Source organism: Leopardus geoffroyi, chromosome A3 (genome assembly GCF_018350155.1).
Source record: "Leopardus geoffroyi isolate Oge1 chromosome A3, O.geoffroyi_Oge1_pat1.0, whole genome shotgun sequence".
Lineage (NCBI taxonomy): Eukaryota > Metazoa > Chordata > Mammalia > Carnivora > Felidae > Leopardus > Leopardus geoffroyi.
In genome coordinates this window covers 27,973,401-27,985,993 of record NC_059336.1, presented here as the reverse complement: position 1 = coordinate 27,985,993, position 12,593 = coordinate 27,973,401, and the positions used below count along the sequence as shown (strand labels likewise).

Genomic DNA, 12,593 nt, shown 5'->3' with positions numbered 1-12,593 from the left:
TCGCTGCAATGAGTAATCAGCTCAACTTGTCTGACTCCAGGCGTGCCCCTGGTGGTCTTAGGCTGGAGGGCATGGACAGAAAATGACTCGTTTGTATACACTCATAAGGGCTCTCAGCTCCTTAAGCTTATAGTTCTCGAACAGCTAAAAATGGAAACAACACTACAAATTAAACACTAACATGCTACAAAACTAATAATAACAATTGTCATTATTGGGACACCTGGGTGGCTCAGTCAATTAAGCATCCGACTTCGGCTCAGGTCACGAGCTCATGGTTCATGGGTTCGAGCCCCGCATCAGGCTCTGCTGATGAGTGTGGGGTCTCCTCGGGATTCTCTTTCCCTCTTTCTCTGCCCCTCCCCCACTTGTGCTTTCTCTCTCAAAAATAAGCTTTAATAATAATTATTATTATTATCATCATCATTAATCCACCCAGGCAGTTTTATGTACTGACCCTGCCTCCCTCATTCCATGTTCATCACCTCCCGTGAAATAAATTCCAAGTCTGTTTAGGATTAGGTTTGACTCCATGTAACTCACAAAAGAAAGTGGCTCATGCAAATCCTCCACGATGTGCTGGCTTAGACTAACCAGGGATCTGCTCATGACTCCGTGGGTTGGCAGTCCAGACTGGGCTCCGCGAGAACGGCTTGTGTCTGAGTTCGTCTTTCGTCTGCAATCAGCTATGGCGGGAGGCCTCACTGCCACAGCCGCTGGCTGGCCGTAGGCAAGGGGAGTGGAGATACCTGGGCTGCGCACCCTCTCCGCCGGCTGGCCGGGCTGCTCTCACAGCGGTCTCAGAGTCCCTGACACAGCAAGCTCCATGCACAAGGCCTTGTCAAGCTTTGGTCTCTTCCCATTGACCAAAGCGAGTCACAGGGCTCAGCCCAGATTCCAGGGATGGAGAAGGGCACTCAGGTCCCTATGAGGGAAAAGCTGCAGAATCACACTGCAAAGGGGTGAATGTGCAGGAATGGGAACCTTGTGAGATCATTGCTGCAAAATACCCACCTCAGTTTGGCTTTTTTTCTCAAGTCAGAAAGTCTGGGGACTCAACTGAAAAAAACCCAATGGCCAACGTTGGAACAATTTGAATGAGAACATAAAGTTGTGTTGGGTTATAACCCAAAGAATAAAATAAATATCCCTGGGTCCATATTGGAATATGGATATATTCAAGTATGATATTTATCAAATCAAACATATCAAATGATTGAGTAAATAAGTTGATAGATGATTGATAGGTAGAGAGAAGAAATAAGTCTCTCGCGTAGAAGAATTCCAAGTAATTTATGTGACGTACTCCACGCTCAGGGAAGGGAAAACAACTCCCCACGCCTTAAATGTGGGCTGCACACAGTGGCCTTATTCCAAAGAGTGCAGCATGGAAAGAAATAAAAAGAGTCACTTTACAGTAGGGACTCTGACAGCGATCAAAGTTCATATCCATACTGATAAGTCGTGTTGGCAGTATATGCCCTTGTGAGAATGTGAGACCAGCCACTTTGTCTCTGTGGTCTTCCTCCCCAAACACAACACCCCAGTCTAATCATAAGAAAATCTTCACGGGCGCCTGGGTGGCGCAGTCGGTTAAGCGTCCAACTTCAGCCAGGTCACGATCTCACGGTCCATGAGTTTGAGCCCCGCGTCGGGCTCTGGGCTGATGGCTCAGAGCCTGGAGCCTGTTTCCGATTCTGTGTCTCCCTCTCTCTCTGCCCCTCCCCCATTCATGCTCTGTCTCTCTCTGTCCCCAAAATAAATAAACGTTGAAAAAAAAAATTAAAAAAAAAAAAAAAAAAGAAAAGAAAATCTTCAGATAATCCGAAAATCTTCAGATAATCCAGTACAACATACCTGACCAGTACTCCTCAAAACGGTCAAGGTCATCAAAAAAAAAAAAAAAAAAAAAAAAGTCCGAGAAACGGTCAAGGTCATCAAAAAAAAAAAAAAAAAAAGTCCAAGAAACGGTCACAGCCAAGAGAAGCCTAAGAAAACACAACCGCTCCTAAATGTAATGTGGTATCTTGGATGGGATCCTAAAATGGAAACGGGACATTTAGGAAAAACGGGGGAAATCTGAATGAAGTATGGATTTTTTTTTTTTAGTTAATAATAACGTAATAGTATCGTGCCAAGTGTAGTATGCCAATATATCAATAATAGGGGAAACTGGGTATGAGATATATAGACACTCTGTACTATCTTTGCAATGATTCTGTAAATCAAAAACTACTGTAATAAAATTAAAATTTTATTGGGGGGGAAAGAAGTCTAAAGATCAATCCATGCCAGGCCTGGTGCAATTTTTATGGTATTATCAACATCTCATGTTCCCTCTAGTTTCGTGTTGCTTCATTCTCACCGTGTGGCTTCCTCCTCAAGGTCAATTCTTGATCCAAAATGGCTGCGGGGGCTCCAGCCGTGATGCCTGAGTCCCATGTAGGAAGAAGGAGAAGAAAGGGCAAATTGGCTTTCATCCCAGCTGCATCAATGTCTTCCACAGATATTTCCCAGAAATCTCACCTATCAACCTCTACGCATCGGCCACCAGTAGCCGCAAGAGAGCCTGAGAATGTAGTCTTCTGGCTGGGTACATTGCCAACAGAAGAAAATCAGGGTTTGGTCAACAGAGAAAGAAGAGAGAAGGGAATTCCACAGGCAACTGGCAGCCTTTCAGGTGCTACTAGAATTCCATTTTAGAGATCAGAGAAACTGAACCTCAGAGGGGTTGTGTGAGTTGCCCAGGGTCCGAGGACCGGGCACGGAGGAAGACGGATTTGACCTCAGAGGCCGAAACTCGAACCTGAACTGCCACCAGCAGTGTGAATGTGGGACACTCAAGCGTGCTGCCATTTCTGTGGGTTTGTCTCGCGCTTCTGCCCAGCTCCATGTGCTAATAATGACATTCCTCTCCTACTGCTTGGCTCTCTTTCACCTCCAGCGAAACTTCCTCCCCACCCTCTACCTCTGCACCACCTGGCCTTCGTTCAGCAGGGATTCGTCTTTCCATATCGAAGCCACCTCTGCCCATTCACTTCTCATCACTCAGGGCTGGTGACGAGGGCCCAGGGGTCAAGATCGCAGGCTCTGGAGTCAGCCTGGGTTCAAATCTTGGCTGCACCCCTTGCTCGCCGTTGACCTTGTTGCAAGTTACTTAACGCCTCTGTGCCTCAACTTCCTGACCTGTGAAATGGGGATGATTAATAGTTCCTATCTTTTGGATGGTTGTGAGGGTTAAATGTATACTACGTGAAAAGCGCAAAGCACAGTGCCTGGCCCCCAGACAGTTCTCAGTCAATGTTACTCCATGGTGCCCGTGGGATTCCAAGCCCAAATACGATCTCAGGTAGGGCTCACCTGTGGTCATGTAGATGCTTCATGATATGCTCGAGTAACTTTTTTTTAGGGTTATCACCAAAATGAAATCGAGCACTTTAAAAATCCTTCTGGAGAGGGGCGCCTGGGTGGCGCAGTCGGTTAAGCGTCCGACTTCAGCCAGGTCACGATCTCGCGGTCCGTGAGTTCGAGCCCCGCGTCGGGCTCTGGGCTGATGGCTCAGAGCCTGGAGCCTGTTTCCGATTCTGTGTCTCCCTCTCTCTCTGCCCCTCCCCCGTTCATGCTCTGTCTCTCTCTGTCCCAAAAATAAAATAAACGTTGAAAAAAAAAAAAAAAAATCCTTCTGGAGAGCTCATGAACCATCATCCTCATATGTCCCCATGTATCAGCTTGGAAAATACTGACTTAGAGCAAAAGGCACAGGCATTTCCAATGTGGCTCAGACTCGTTCTGCCATGAACTTATAATGCGACCTCGGACAAGCACCTGTCACTCTCCGGAATCTGTGTGCTCAGCCCCCGAACGGGACACTGAGGCTATTGCAGAGCCCGATATGGCAGCCCAGAACAGCTAATTGTTGTGAAAGGAGTTTGTGACCTGTGACTTGCTGGCGGGCCTGAGGTTCGTCCAGGGGAGACAGGTTCTGCCTGTCTGATTACCGACAAGCTTCCTACTCTAGAAACTGCTCCCCCTCAGGGCTGGGATTTGGGGGACTCGGGAGCTCTCCAGGGTCTGTCCTAAACCTGCTGTGTGGCTTTAAGTAAAGCCCTTCCTCTCTCGGGTCCTCAGTTTCCCCCATCTGCTCACTGAGGTCCCCCCTGCTTCCATGAACCACACAGGGAAGCTAAGTGATTTACCCAAGTTCACATGTGAAGAAACTCTGATTCCAGTGCTCTTGCTGCAAAGAAGCACCCCAAAGCTGCCTGCACGGACCAGAGGGGTCACTGCTCCATTCCACAGTCTGCCCTCAACGCCCGACAATGCTCTGTCCCCCCCGGCCCCCAGTCACCACCTTGGCCCAAAGGAGCTGGGTGATAAACACCAGAAAGCGACTAACCAAGAAGCCTGGCAGTGGATTTATGGGAAGGGATCCCCGGGATGGGGGAAGAACAAACCCCCAGAATTCCTCAGCGATCTGTTAGGGGGTGCAGAGGCGGAGCCTGTGGCTGTCCTCTCTGGGGTACCGGCCAGCGAGGTACCCATCTCCAACCACCCTCTGTCTGTATGCCCTCCATTCAAGTTTCAAATTCCCAGGAGAGACTCTGGCCTGGCCAGCCCGCAGTCAGGTGGCTGTTACTGCCAGCGAGTCGGTGACGCGCAGAGGACAGCAGGCATAATCCAGACGTGGCCCATGGGGACATGTAGTGATGTCCACCCCCGTGTGTGCCTATGACACACAGGCCCACCTCCAGGCGCCTGCACAAAGCTCGAGAAAAACAGGAGGTGGTTCCCAGAACTGGAAACAGAAACAAATGCATTGTTTTGCGTCCCAAAACCTGTCTGTGGGTTCAGCGTTTACAAGCACGGTGATACCTGGGGCCCAGTTTTAGATGGGAACGGGGCCAGAGAGTTGCAAAGAACTAGTTTTGTGTCACCAGGAATGCGTGCAGGCCTGGCCCCACGCACACATGTGCGTCTGCAAGGAAACTAAACTTCCCTCACCGGGGAGGCTCTGCCCCGTTGCCCTTTCCGGCAGGCATGTTAACGATGTTAACGTGATGACGATAAAACCAGCTGACCGTCTTTGGAGGCACTCGACTAGGTATCTGACCTGCATCTCATGCAATGGCAAGAATGACTAATAGCTCCATTTCGCAGGTGAGAAAACTGGGGCCCAGAGGACTTAAGTGACTTATTCAAGGTCACACAGCTCAGGAGAAGCAGAGCATGAATTTGAACCCTAAAATGGACAACGGTTAGAGTTACAAACGTCCCCGGAACACATCTGGGGCACAAGGTCATTTAGCAGATGGGGAAAACCAAGGCCCATAAGAAGGCGGAGCTGGGGCACCCGGACTGGTGCGTTTACGGTGCTCCCGCCAAGGTTCAGGTACCTTAGCTCACTGACCATCTGGAGGAGAGCATTCCTGCTCCCACTTCCCAGATTGGACACCGCAGCTCAGCCAGAGCCCTACAGCTGGTGAGCAGCAGGGCTGGGATCCTTACCACAGCCCCTCCGACCTAAGCCTGTGCTTTGTCCTTCTCTGGGGTCCCGGATTTGGGCCCGGCTCCTGCGCCCTTGGGGCAAGGGCTCTACCTCCTGACCCCCTGGCTTGGCCCAGCAGGGAGCCTGCCTCAGCTTGCTGTTCAGGGCTGAGGGTATCCAGTGGGTGGCCAAAAGCCGGCTCGCTGGGGGGCCGGTGCCCTGGCGGGGGTGGTGTTGGCAGAGGGGCTAATATTGCAGCCTCCCGGGAGAAGAGACTGGGCCTGACGGGGCCTCTAAGGCCGGGGCAGTTTCTGCCTGACGGTTTTCTCCCTGCAAGAGCCAGCGTTCAAGTCCTATCTGCTCTCTTGGCCTCAGCTTCCCCATCCATACACGGGGAGGTTGGACTCAATGGCTGCAAAGGACCCTCTAAGCTCTGACACTGTAGGATCCTAGGATGCTTGCATTAGTCATCTACTGCTGAGTAAACATTATCACAAACTTAGTGACTGAAAACCACAAGCTTATGGTTTCTGTAGATCGGAAGTCTGGGCACGGCAGGGTCTCTCTCTGCTCAGGGTCTCTCCAGGCTGAAATCCAGCTGTGAGCTGGGCTATGTGCCTTTGTGAAAGCTCAGAGTCATTCAGGTGGCCCTCGTCATTCAGGTCCTTGTGGTCGCCGGTCTGAGGTGCACATTTTCTTGCTGGCTGTTGGCTGGGGGCGGGGCGGGGGCGGGGCGGGGGCGGGCCGGGGCGAGGGGGGTCACTCTCAGCTCTTAGAGGCTGCCGCGGACTCTATCACCCTTCATGTCCTTTTTCACTGGCCTCCCACATCCAATATTTGCCCCGTTGTCTCCAGCTTCGGAGCAGATCCAGGACCTGACACTCCTCACCTTCTGCCACCTCTAGCCCCAGACCTGGACTGTCGCAGTAGCCTCCTCACTGGCCTCCCTGCTTCCTCCCCGGCTGCCCTGGAGCCCATTCTCCCCTTGGCAGCCCGGGACAGAGGAGGATGTCAAAATACAAGTCTGATCCTGTCCCACCTCTGCTCAGAAACGTCTCAGGGGTTCTCAGAGTAAAAGCCAGAGTCCTCACCACGACCTACAGGCCCTACACCATCCGGCCCTGTTATACGCTGACCCCAGCTCCTAGCCCTCTCCCCCTCACTCACTCCACTCCCACCACCTTGGCCTCCATGCTGTTCCTCCAACACACGGGTACACCCCCTGCCCGGTTCCTCTGCCTCCAACTGTCTCACCACAGACATCCGTGAGGCTCCCCTTGCCTCCCTCCAGTCTCTGCTGAAATGTTGCCCTGACCACACTATTTCAAAGCACGATCCCTGCTTTTAATGAAATCAAATATACACTTACCACTAGGCCCAGCAACCCTGCTCCTGGGCATTTACCCAAGAGAAATGACAAGATAAGTGCACACATAGAGCTGTACAGGGCTGTTCAGCAGCTTTGCTTGTAATGGCCAAAAAGCAGAAACGATGCAGATGTCCGTCGATTGGCTGGATGAATAAACGAAATATGGGACATCTATACCACGGACTACTCAGCAATAAAAAACGGGGTAGACGACATGCAATAACACGGCTGAATCGCAAATGTATGGTTACGCTGAGCGAAAGAAGCCAGATTCGATGTGTATGAACTGCGGAAAAGACAAACCGAATCCTTCCTAGTCAAGGAAAACTGACCAGCAGCTTCCTAGATGGGGAGTGGGGTGTGAGTCAGGACTGACTGCAGAGGGGCAGGAGGGAACTTTCGGGGATGACAGAAATCTTCTAGAACTTCTCTGTAATGGTGGACATACAGACATATCCAACTGTCGAAATTCACCAAACCATATAACTAAAATGGGTCAACGCTGTTGTAGGTCAGTTATACCTCAGTACAAAAGGGCAAAAACCTAGAGTTCCCCCCCTCCCCCGCCACTTTCCTTCCCGGCTTCATTTTTCCAAGAATATTTCCACCCTGGCATGCGTTGCCTATCTCTCCCTTAGAATGTGAAGTCCACAAGAGTGAGAACTTGGGGTTTCTTTCTCTGCTCTGTCTTCAGTACCTTGAAGATTATTTGGCATATCATAAGTGCTTAATAAATACTGGATGGATGGATGGATGGATGGATGGATGGATGGATGGATGGACAGATGGACGGGTAGATGGGTGGATGGGTGGATGGGTGGGTGGATGGATGGATGGACGGGTGGATGGATGGATGGGTGGATGAATGGGTGGGTGGATGGACAGATGGACGGGTAGACGGGTGGATGGGTGGATGGGTGGGTGGATGGACGGATGGACGGGTGGACGGGTGGCTGGGTGGGTGGATGGACGGATGGACGGATGGACGGATGGACGGATGGACGGATGGATGGGTGGACGGGTGGACGGGTGGGTGGGTGGACGGGTGGACGGGTGGGTGAATGGACGGGTGGACGGGTGGATGGGTGGGTGGATGGACGGATGGATGGATGGATGGATGGGTGGATGGATGGATGGGTGGGTGGATGGACGGATGGACGGGTGGATGGGTGGATGGGTGGACGGATGGATGGATGGATGGACGGATGGATGAGTTTAGTCCCTGAAGGCCTAGAGCCAGTAGATGAGGATGGCTGTTGGAAGTGCCCACATACCCACCTGGAGGTTGCAAGACAAACACCAGACCAGCAAGGCCTATGAGATGGTGGTTAGTGTCATCATCCCATCCGGGGCTGCATCATCACTCAGGCATGTGGACAACGCCATCCCGGGGCTGTGTCATACCCACCACCAACCCTGGCAGGCGGCCCAGACCGGAACCTGATACCCATTGGCTGGGGTTTCCCGTGGGTGCTGTGCGTGTGGAAACCAAAATATTACCGTAGAGGGTGGAGCCACAAAACTAAGCTGGGCAAAGCCTGGAATGCGGCCCGTGGTTGCTCTAGGGGGGTGGGTAGCGACTGGACCTGCAGGTCTGATGTCTGTCTGTCTGTTTCAGGTTTCTTGTTTCTGCTTTATTTCACTGTGTTTTCAATTTCGTTTCTTTCTTTTTCTTTTCTTTCTTTCTTTTTTTTTTTTTTTTTTTTTTGCATAGGTAATACATTCACATGGTTCAAAATTCAAAAGGTACAGGGGTGCCTGGGTGGCTCAGTCGGTTGAGCATCCCGCTTCCACTCGGGTCATGATCTCATGGTTTGTGAGTTCGAGCCCCGCGTCGGGCTCTGTGCTGACAGCTCGGAGCCTGGAGCCTGTTTCGGATTCTGTGTCTCCCTTTCTCTCTGCTCCTACCCTGCTCGTGCTCTGTCTCTCTCTCTCTCAAAAATAAATAAACATTAAAAAAAAAGAAAAAGGTACAAAAAGTAAGATGTGAGTCTCTCACCCCTGGCTCCAGCCAATGTGCAGGGGGCTCATTGTGTAACTCTCCAGGGAGATTTTAGGCCAGTACAAGGGTGCAGGGACATATATTCCGATTTCCAAAAATAGCAGCACACTGTGTGGGCCATTCCACACCTTGCTGTTCACCAAACCCGGCACCTTGCCAATTCCACATCAAGTGCACGCCAGGCATCTTTTCTATGACTGCGTGGGATCCATTGTGTGGCCGGGCCCAAGCTGGTTTCCCCACTTCTCACTGATGGCTGTTTTCAGTAGTGTGCTAGCATAAACAATGGTGAAATAAATAACATTACATACCCTTTGTATGGGGGCATTTTAAAATAACTTTTAATGTTTATTTTATTTTTGAGAGAAAGAGACAGAGTGTGAGTGGGGGAGGAGCAGAGAGAGGGAGATACAGAATCCAAAGCAGGCTCCGGGCTCCGAGCTGTCAGCACAGAGCCTGACACGGCGCTTGAACTCATGGACAGCGAGATCATGACCCGAGCCAAAGCCGGACACTCGACCGACTGAGCCACCCTAGGTGCCCCACAACTAATTACGTTTTTAAAACCTGGTCAATGCATAACATTAGACCTGATAATGTGCAGGATCAAGGATTTATCCTAATGGCAGACAGTGAGGTGGAGGGATGGGAGGGGACCCAACAGTCCAGTTAGGAAGTAGCAAAGGTAGTATTTGAACCCCAGCAGCCTGGCTTTAGGTGCTACTAACCACCACGCCCTATTAGAGACCAGAGACCCAGGGGGCCGGCAGTGAAGGGAGGGGTCTGGTAGTGAAGTTCAATGGCAGTCAGCCGCCCTCGACACACATGTACACACACATGCACGCGGGCAGGGCAGACCTGGTTCCAGACTACACTACCTGCTAGCTGGCAACCTCCAATGGGGCAGCTGTCCTCTCTGAGCCTCAGTGTCCCCACCGGTAAGGCAGGTACCGCACAGGGTGCAATTAGGCACAGTCCAAGAAAAAGTTCTGCAAGCCACAAAGGCTGCAGGCACGTACAGGATTAAGGGATTTATACGGCCAGCGGACACTGAGGGAGGAGGGAGGTCGAGGACATCCAACAGGCCCGGTTTGCCCTTAAGGACCTCCCAGGGCTAGGGGGTGCCCGGGTGGCTCAGTCAGTTAAGATTCCGACTCTTGATTTCGGCTCAGGTCTTGATCTCATGGTTCGTGAGTTCCAGTCCCATGTCAGGCTCTGTGCTGACCGCGTGGAGCCTGCTTGGAATTCTCTCTCTCTCCGCCTCTCCCCTGCTCTTTCTCCCTCTCTCTCTCTCAAAGAAATAAACTTAGATAGATAGATAGATAGATAGATAGATAATCACATAAAAAAAAAAAAAAAAAAAAAAAAAAGCAGGACTGCCTGGCCCAGCTGTCGGGAAGCTGCAATCCGAGCTAGGCTGGCAGGCTCCAGACAGAGCCCACAGGCTCCAGCTGAATGCCACAGTGAGGGTAGGGGCTGACCTAGAGGCTGGGCTAGGCTATTTTCATCCCCAGGAGGGCCAGGGAGAGGGCCCCAGCTCCCTTCCTCCCCCATAGGGCCCAGTTGCCTCCACAACCTGGAAGCCTTTCCAAACACAGAACCTACCTAGAGACCACAAATGCCTCACAGCACAGTTAGGGAAACCAAGGAACAGAAAGGTGATCACCCAACTGGGGCTTGAACTTGGACCTCCTAACTTCCAGGAGCCAGTTCCTTCCTGTATGCCATTCGCTCACTCATTCTTTCATCCAACAAATATTTATAGAATACCTACTGCTCCCCAGGGGACAGGGACACAGCCCAGAGCAAAGTCAAATCTCTGCCTCCTAGAACTGCATGCTAGTAAGAGACAGACGCCAAGAAATGTGCCCTCTGTTTAACTGTGAATCAGGGGCTGATAGGTATTTTTCTAGCAAGAAAAGTAAACCAGGAGAGGGAACTAGGCCTGCTGGATGCTGATGGTTTAGCTAGGGAGGGGCATGAGTGGGTCAAGGAAGACCTCTCCGAGGTGACATGTGAGCAGAGACCTAAATGAAGTAAGAGAATGAGTCATGTAGATGTCTGGGGTAGGATAGATACTGGCAATGGAAGCAGCAAGTGCAAAGGCCCTGAGGTAGGAAAGCATCTGGTGTGTTTCTGGAACATCAAGAAGGCAGCGTGGCTATAGCAGAGTAGGTAAAGGGGAAGTGGGAGGAATAATAGGAATTCAGGCCATGAGGGCTTTGTAGAGCACAGTTAGACCTCTGGGTTTCATTTCAGTCTGCCTGGCAAGACCCTCACATCTTCAAATGCTCCCATAACCCTGCAAGATCTGACCCTTGTGCTCCAAGTCCAGCCCCACTCACCTTCTCTCCGTTCCTAGAATCTACTCTCACCACAGGCCCTTTGCACAAACTGTTCCTTCAATCTGAAATCCTTTTCCACTCCTATCACCTCTTCTGTTTAACTCCTACCTATCCTTCATATCTCAGCTCAAATAGCTCAGGCTTCCAGGCCTCCCTGGCCAGCTCAGCAATCCCTCCTTTGTTCTAGGACCAAATTTAGTGGCCATAACATAATTGGGATGACCAATTAATATCTGTCCGCAACCGAGACTGAGCTTTCCTAGGGCAGGTGCTCTGGTTCATTTGGGTCACTACAATATCCCCAGGGTGTGCCTCGTGCTAACAAGTGTGTGTTGCATTAATGAACGGATGAATAGCATAGGTACTTTATAAAGACTATCTCATTTGATTCCATTTTTTAAAAAAATGTTTTGTTTTGTTTTTTTATTTAAAAAGAGAGAGACAGAGCATAAACAGGGGAGGGGCAGAGAGAGAGGGAGACACAGAATCTGAAGCAGGCTCCGGGCTCCCAACTGTCAGCACAGAGCCCGATGCGGGGCTCAAACTCACAAACCGTGAGATCGTGACCTGAGCCGAAGTCGGACGCTCAACCAACTGAACCACCCAGGCGCCCCATCATTTGATTCCATTTTATCCAGTTTGAGAAACTCAGAGAGGTGAGGCAACTTGACCAAGGACAGAGAGCAAGAACGTGGCAGCACACAGAGAGGAAATCCGTGCTTCCCTGATTGCAGATTTCGGGACTTTCCCTGGCACACATTGGCTGTGCTAAATTGCAAACCGGCTGCAATCATTCCTCCATAAGCTTGTCCTCATGGCCTTTTGCAACGTGACTAAGAGATGGAGTCTATTTCTCGACCCTTTGAATCTGACATGGCCATGTCATGTTGGCCAATGGCACCCTAGTGATCACAACACAAGCAGAGTCTTCAAAAAGCTCTTGAGTGAGGCACCTGGGTGGCTCATCGGTTGAGTGTCAGACTTCTCGGGTCATGATCTCACAGTTTGTGAGTTCGAGCCCTATGTCAGGCTTTCTGCTGTCAGTGTGGAGCCTGCTTTGAATCCTGTCTTTCTCTCTCTCTGCCCCTCCCCCACACACACTTTCTCTCTCAAAAATAAATAAAAACACTTAAAAAACTTTTTTTAACGTTTATTTATTTTTGAGAGAGAGACAGGGCATGAACGGGGGAGGGTCAAAGAGAGGGAGACACAGAATCTGAAACAGGCTCCAGGCTCTGAGCTGTCAGCACAGAGCCCGACGCGGGGCTTGAACTCACGGACCACGAAATCATGACCTGAGCCAAAGCGGCCGCTTAACCGACTGAGCCACCCAGGCGCCCCAAATAAAAACATTTTTAAAACAAAGCTCTTGTGCATTGGAGTTTCCTTCTC

The 12,593-nt window shown here is 50.9% G+C and overlaps 1 protein-coding gene across 1 annotated transcript in view; it reads right to left on the bottom strand.

Annotated features, from left to right (window-relative positions):
* Positions 1–2,236: 2,236 nt before the first annotated feature.
* FAM110A (family with sequence similarity 110 member A) overlaps positions 2,237–12,593 on the bottom strand; it is a 147,485-nt gene continuing 137,128 nt past the window's right edge. Inside the window, exon 2 of the transcript XR_006703272.1 lies at positions 2,237–2,431. The gene's annotated coding sequence lies outside the window, so the exon portion shown is untranslated. The remainder of the gene's footprint in view (positions 2,432–12,593) is intronic.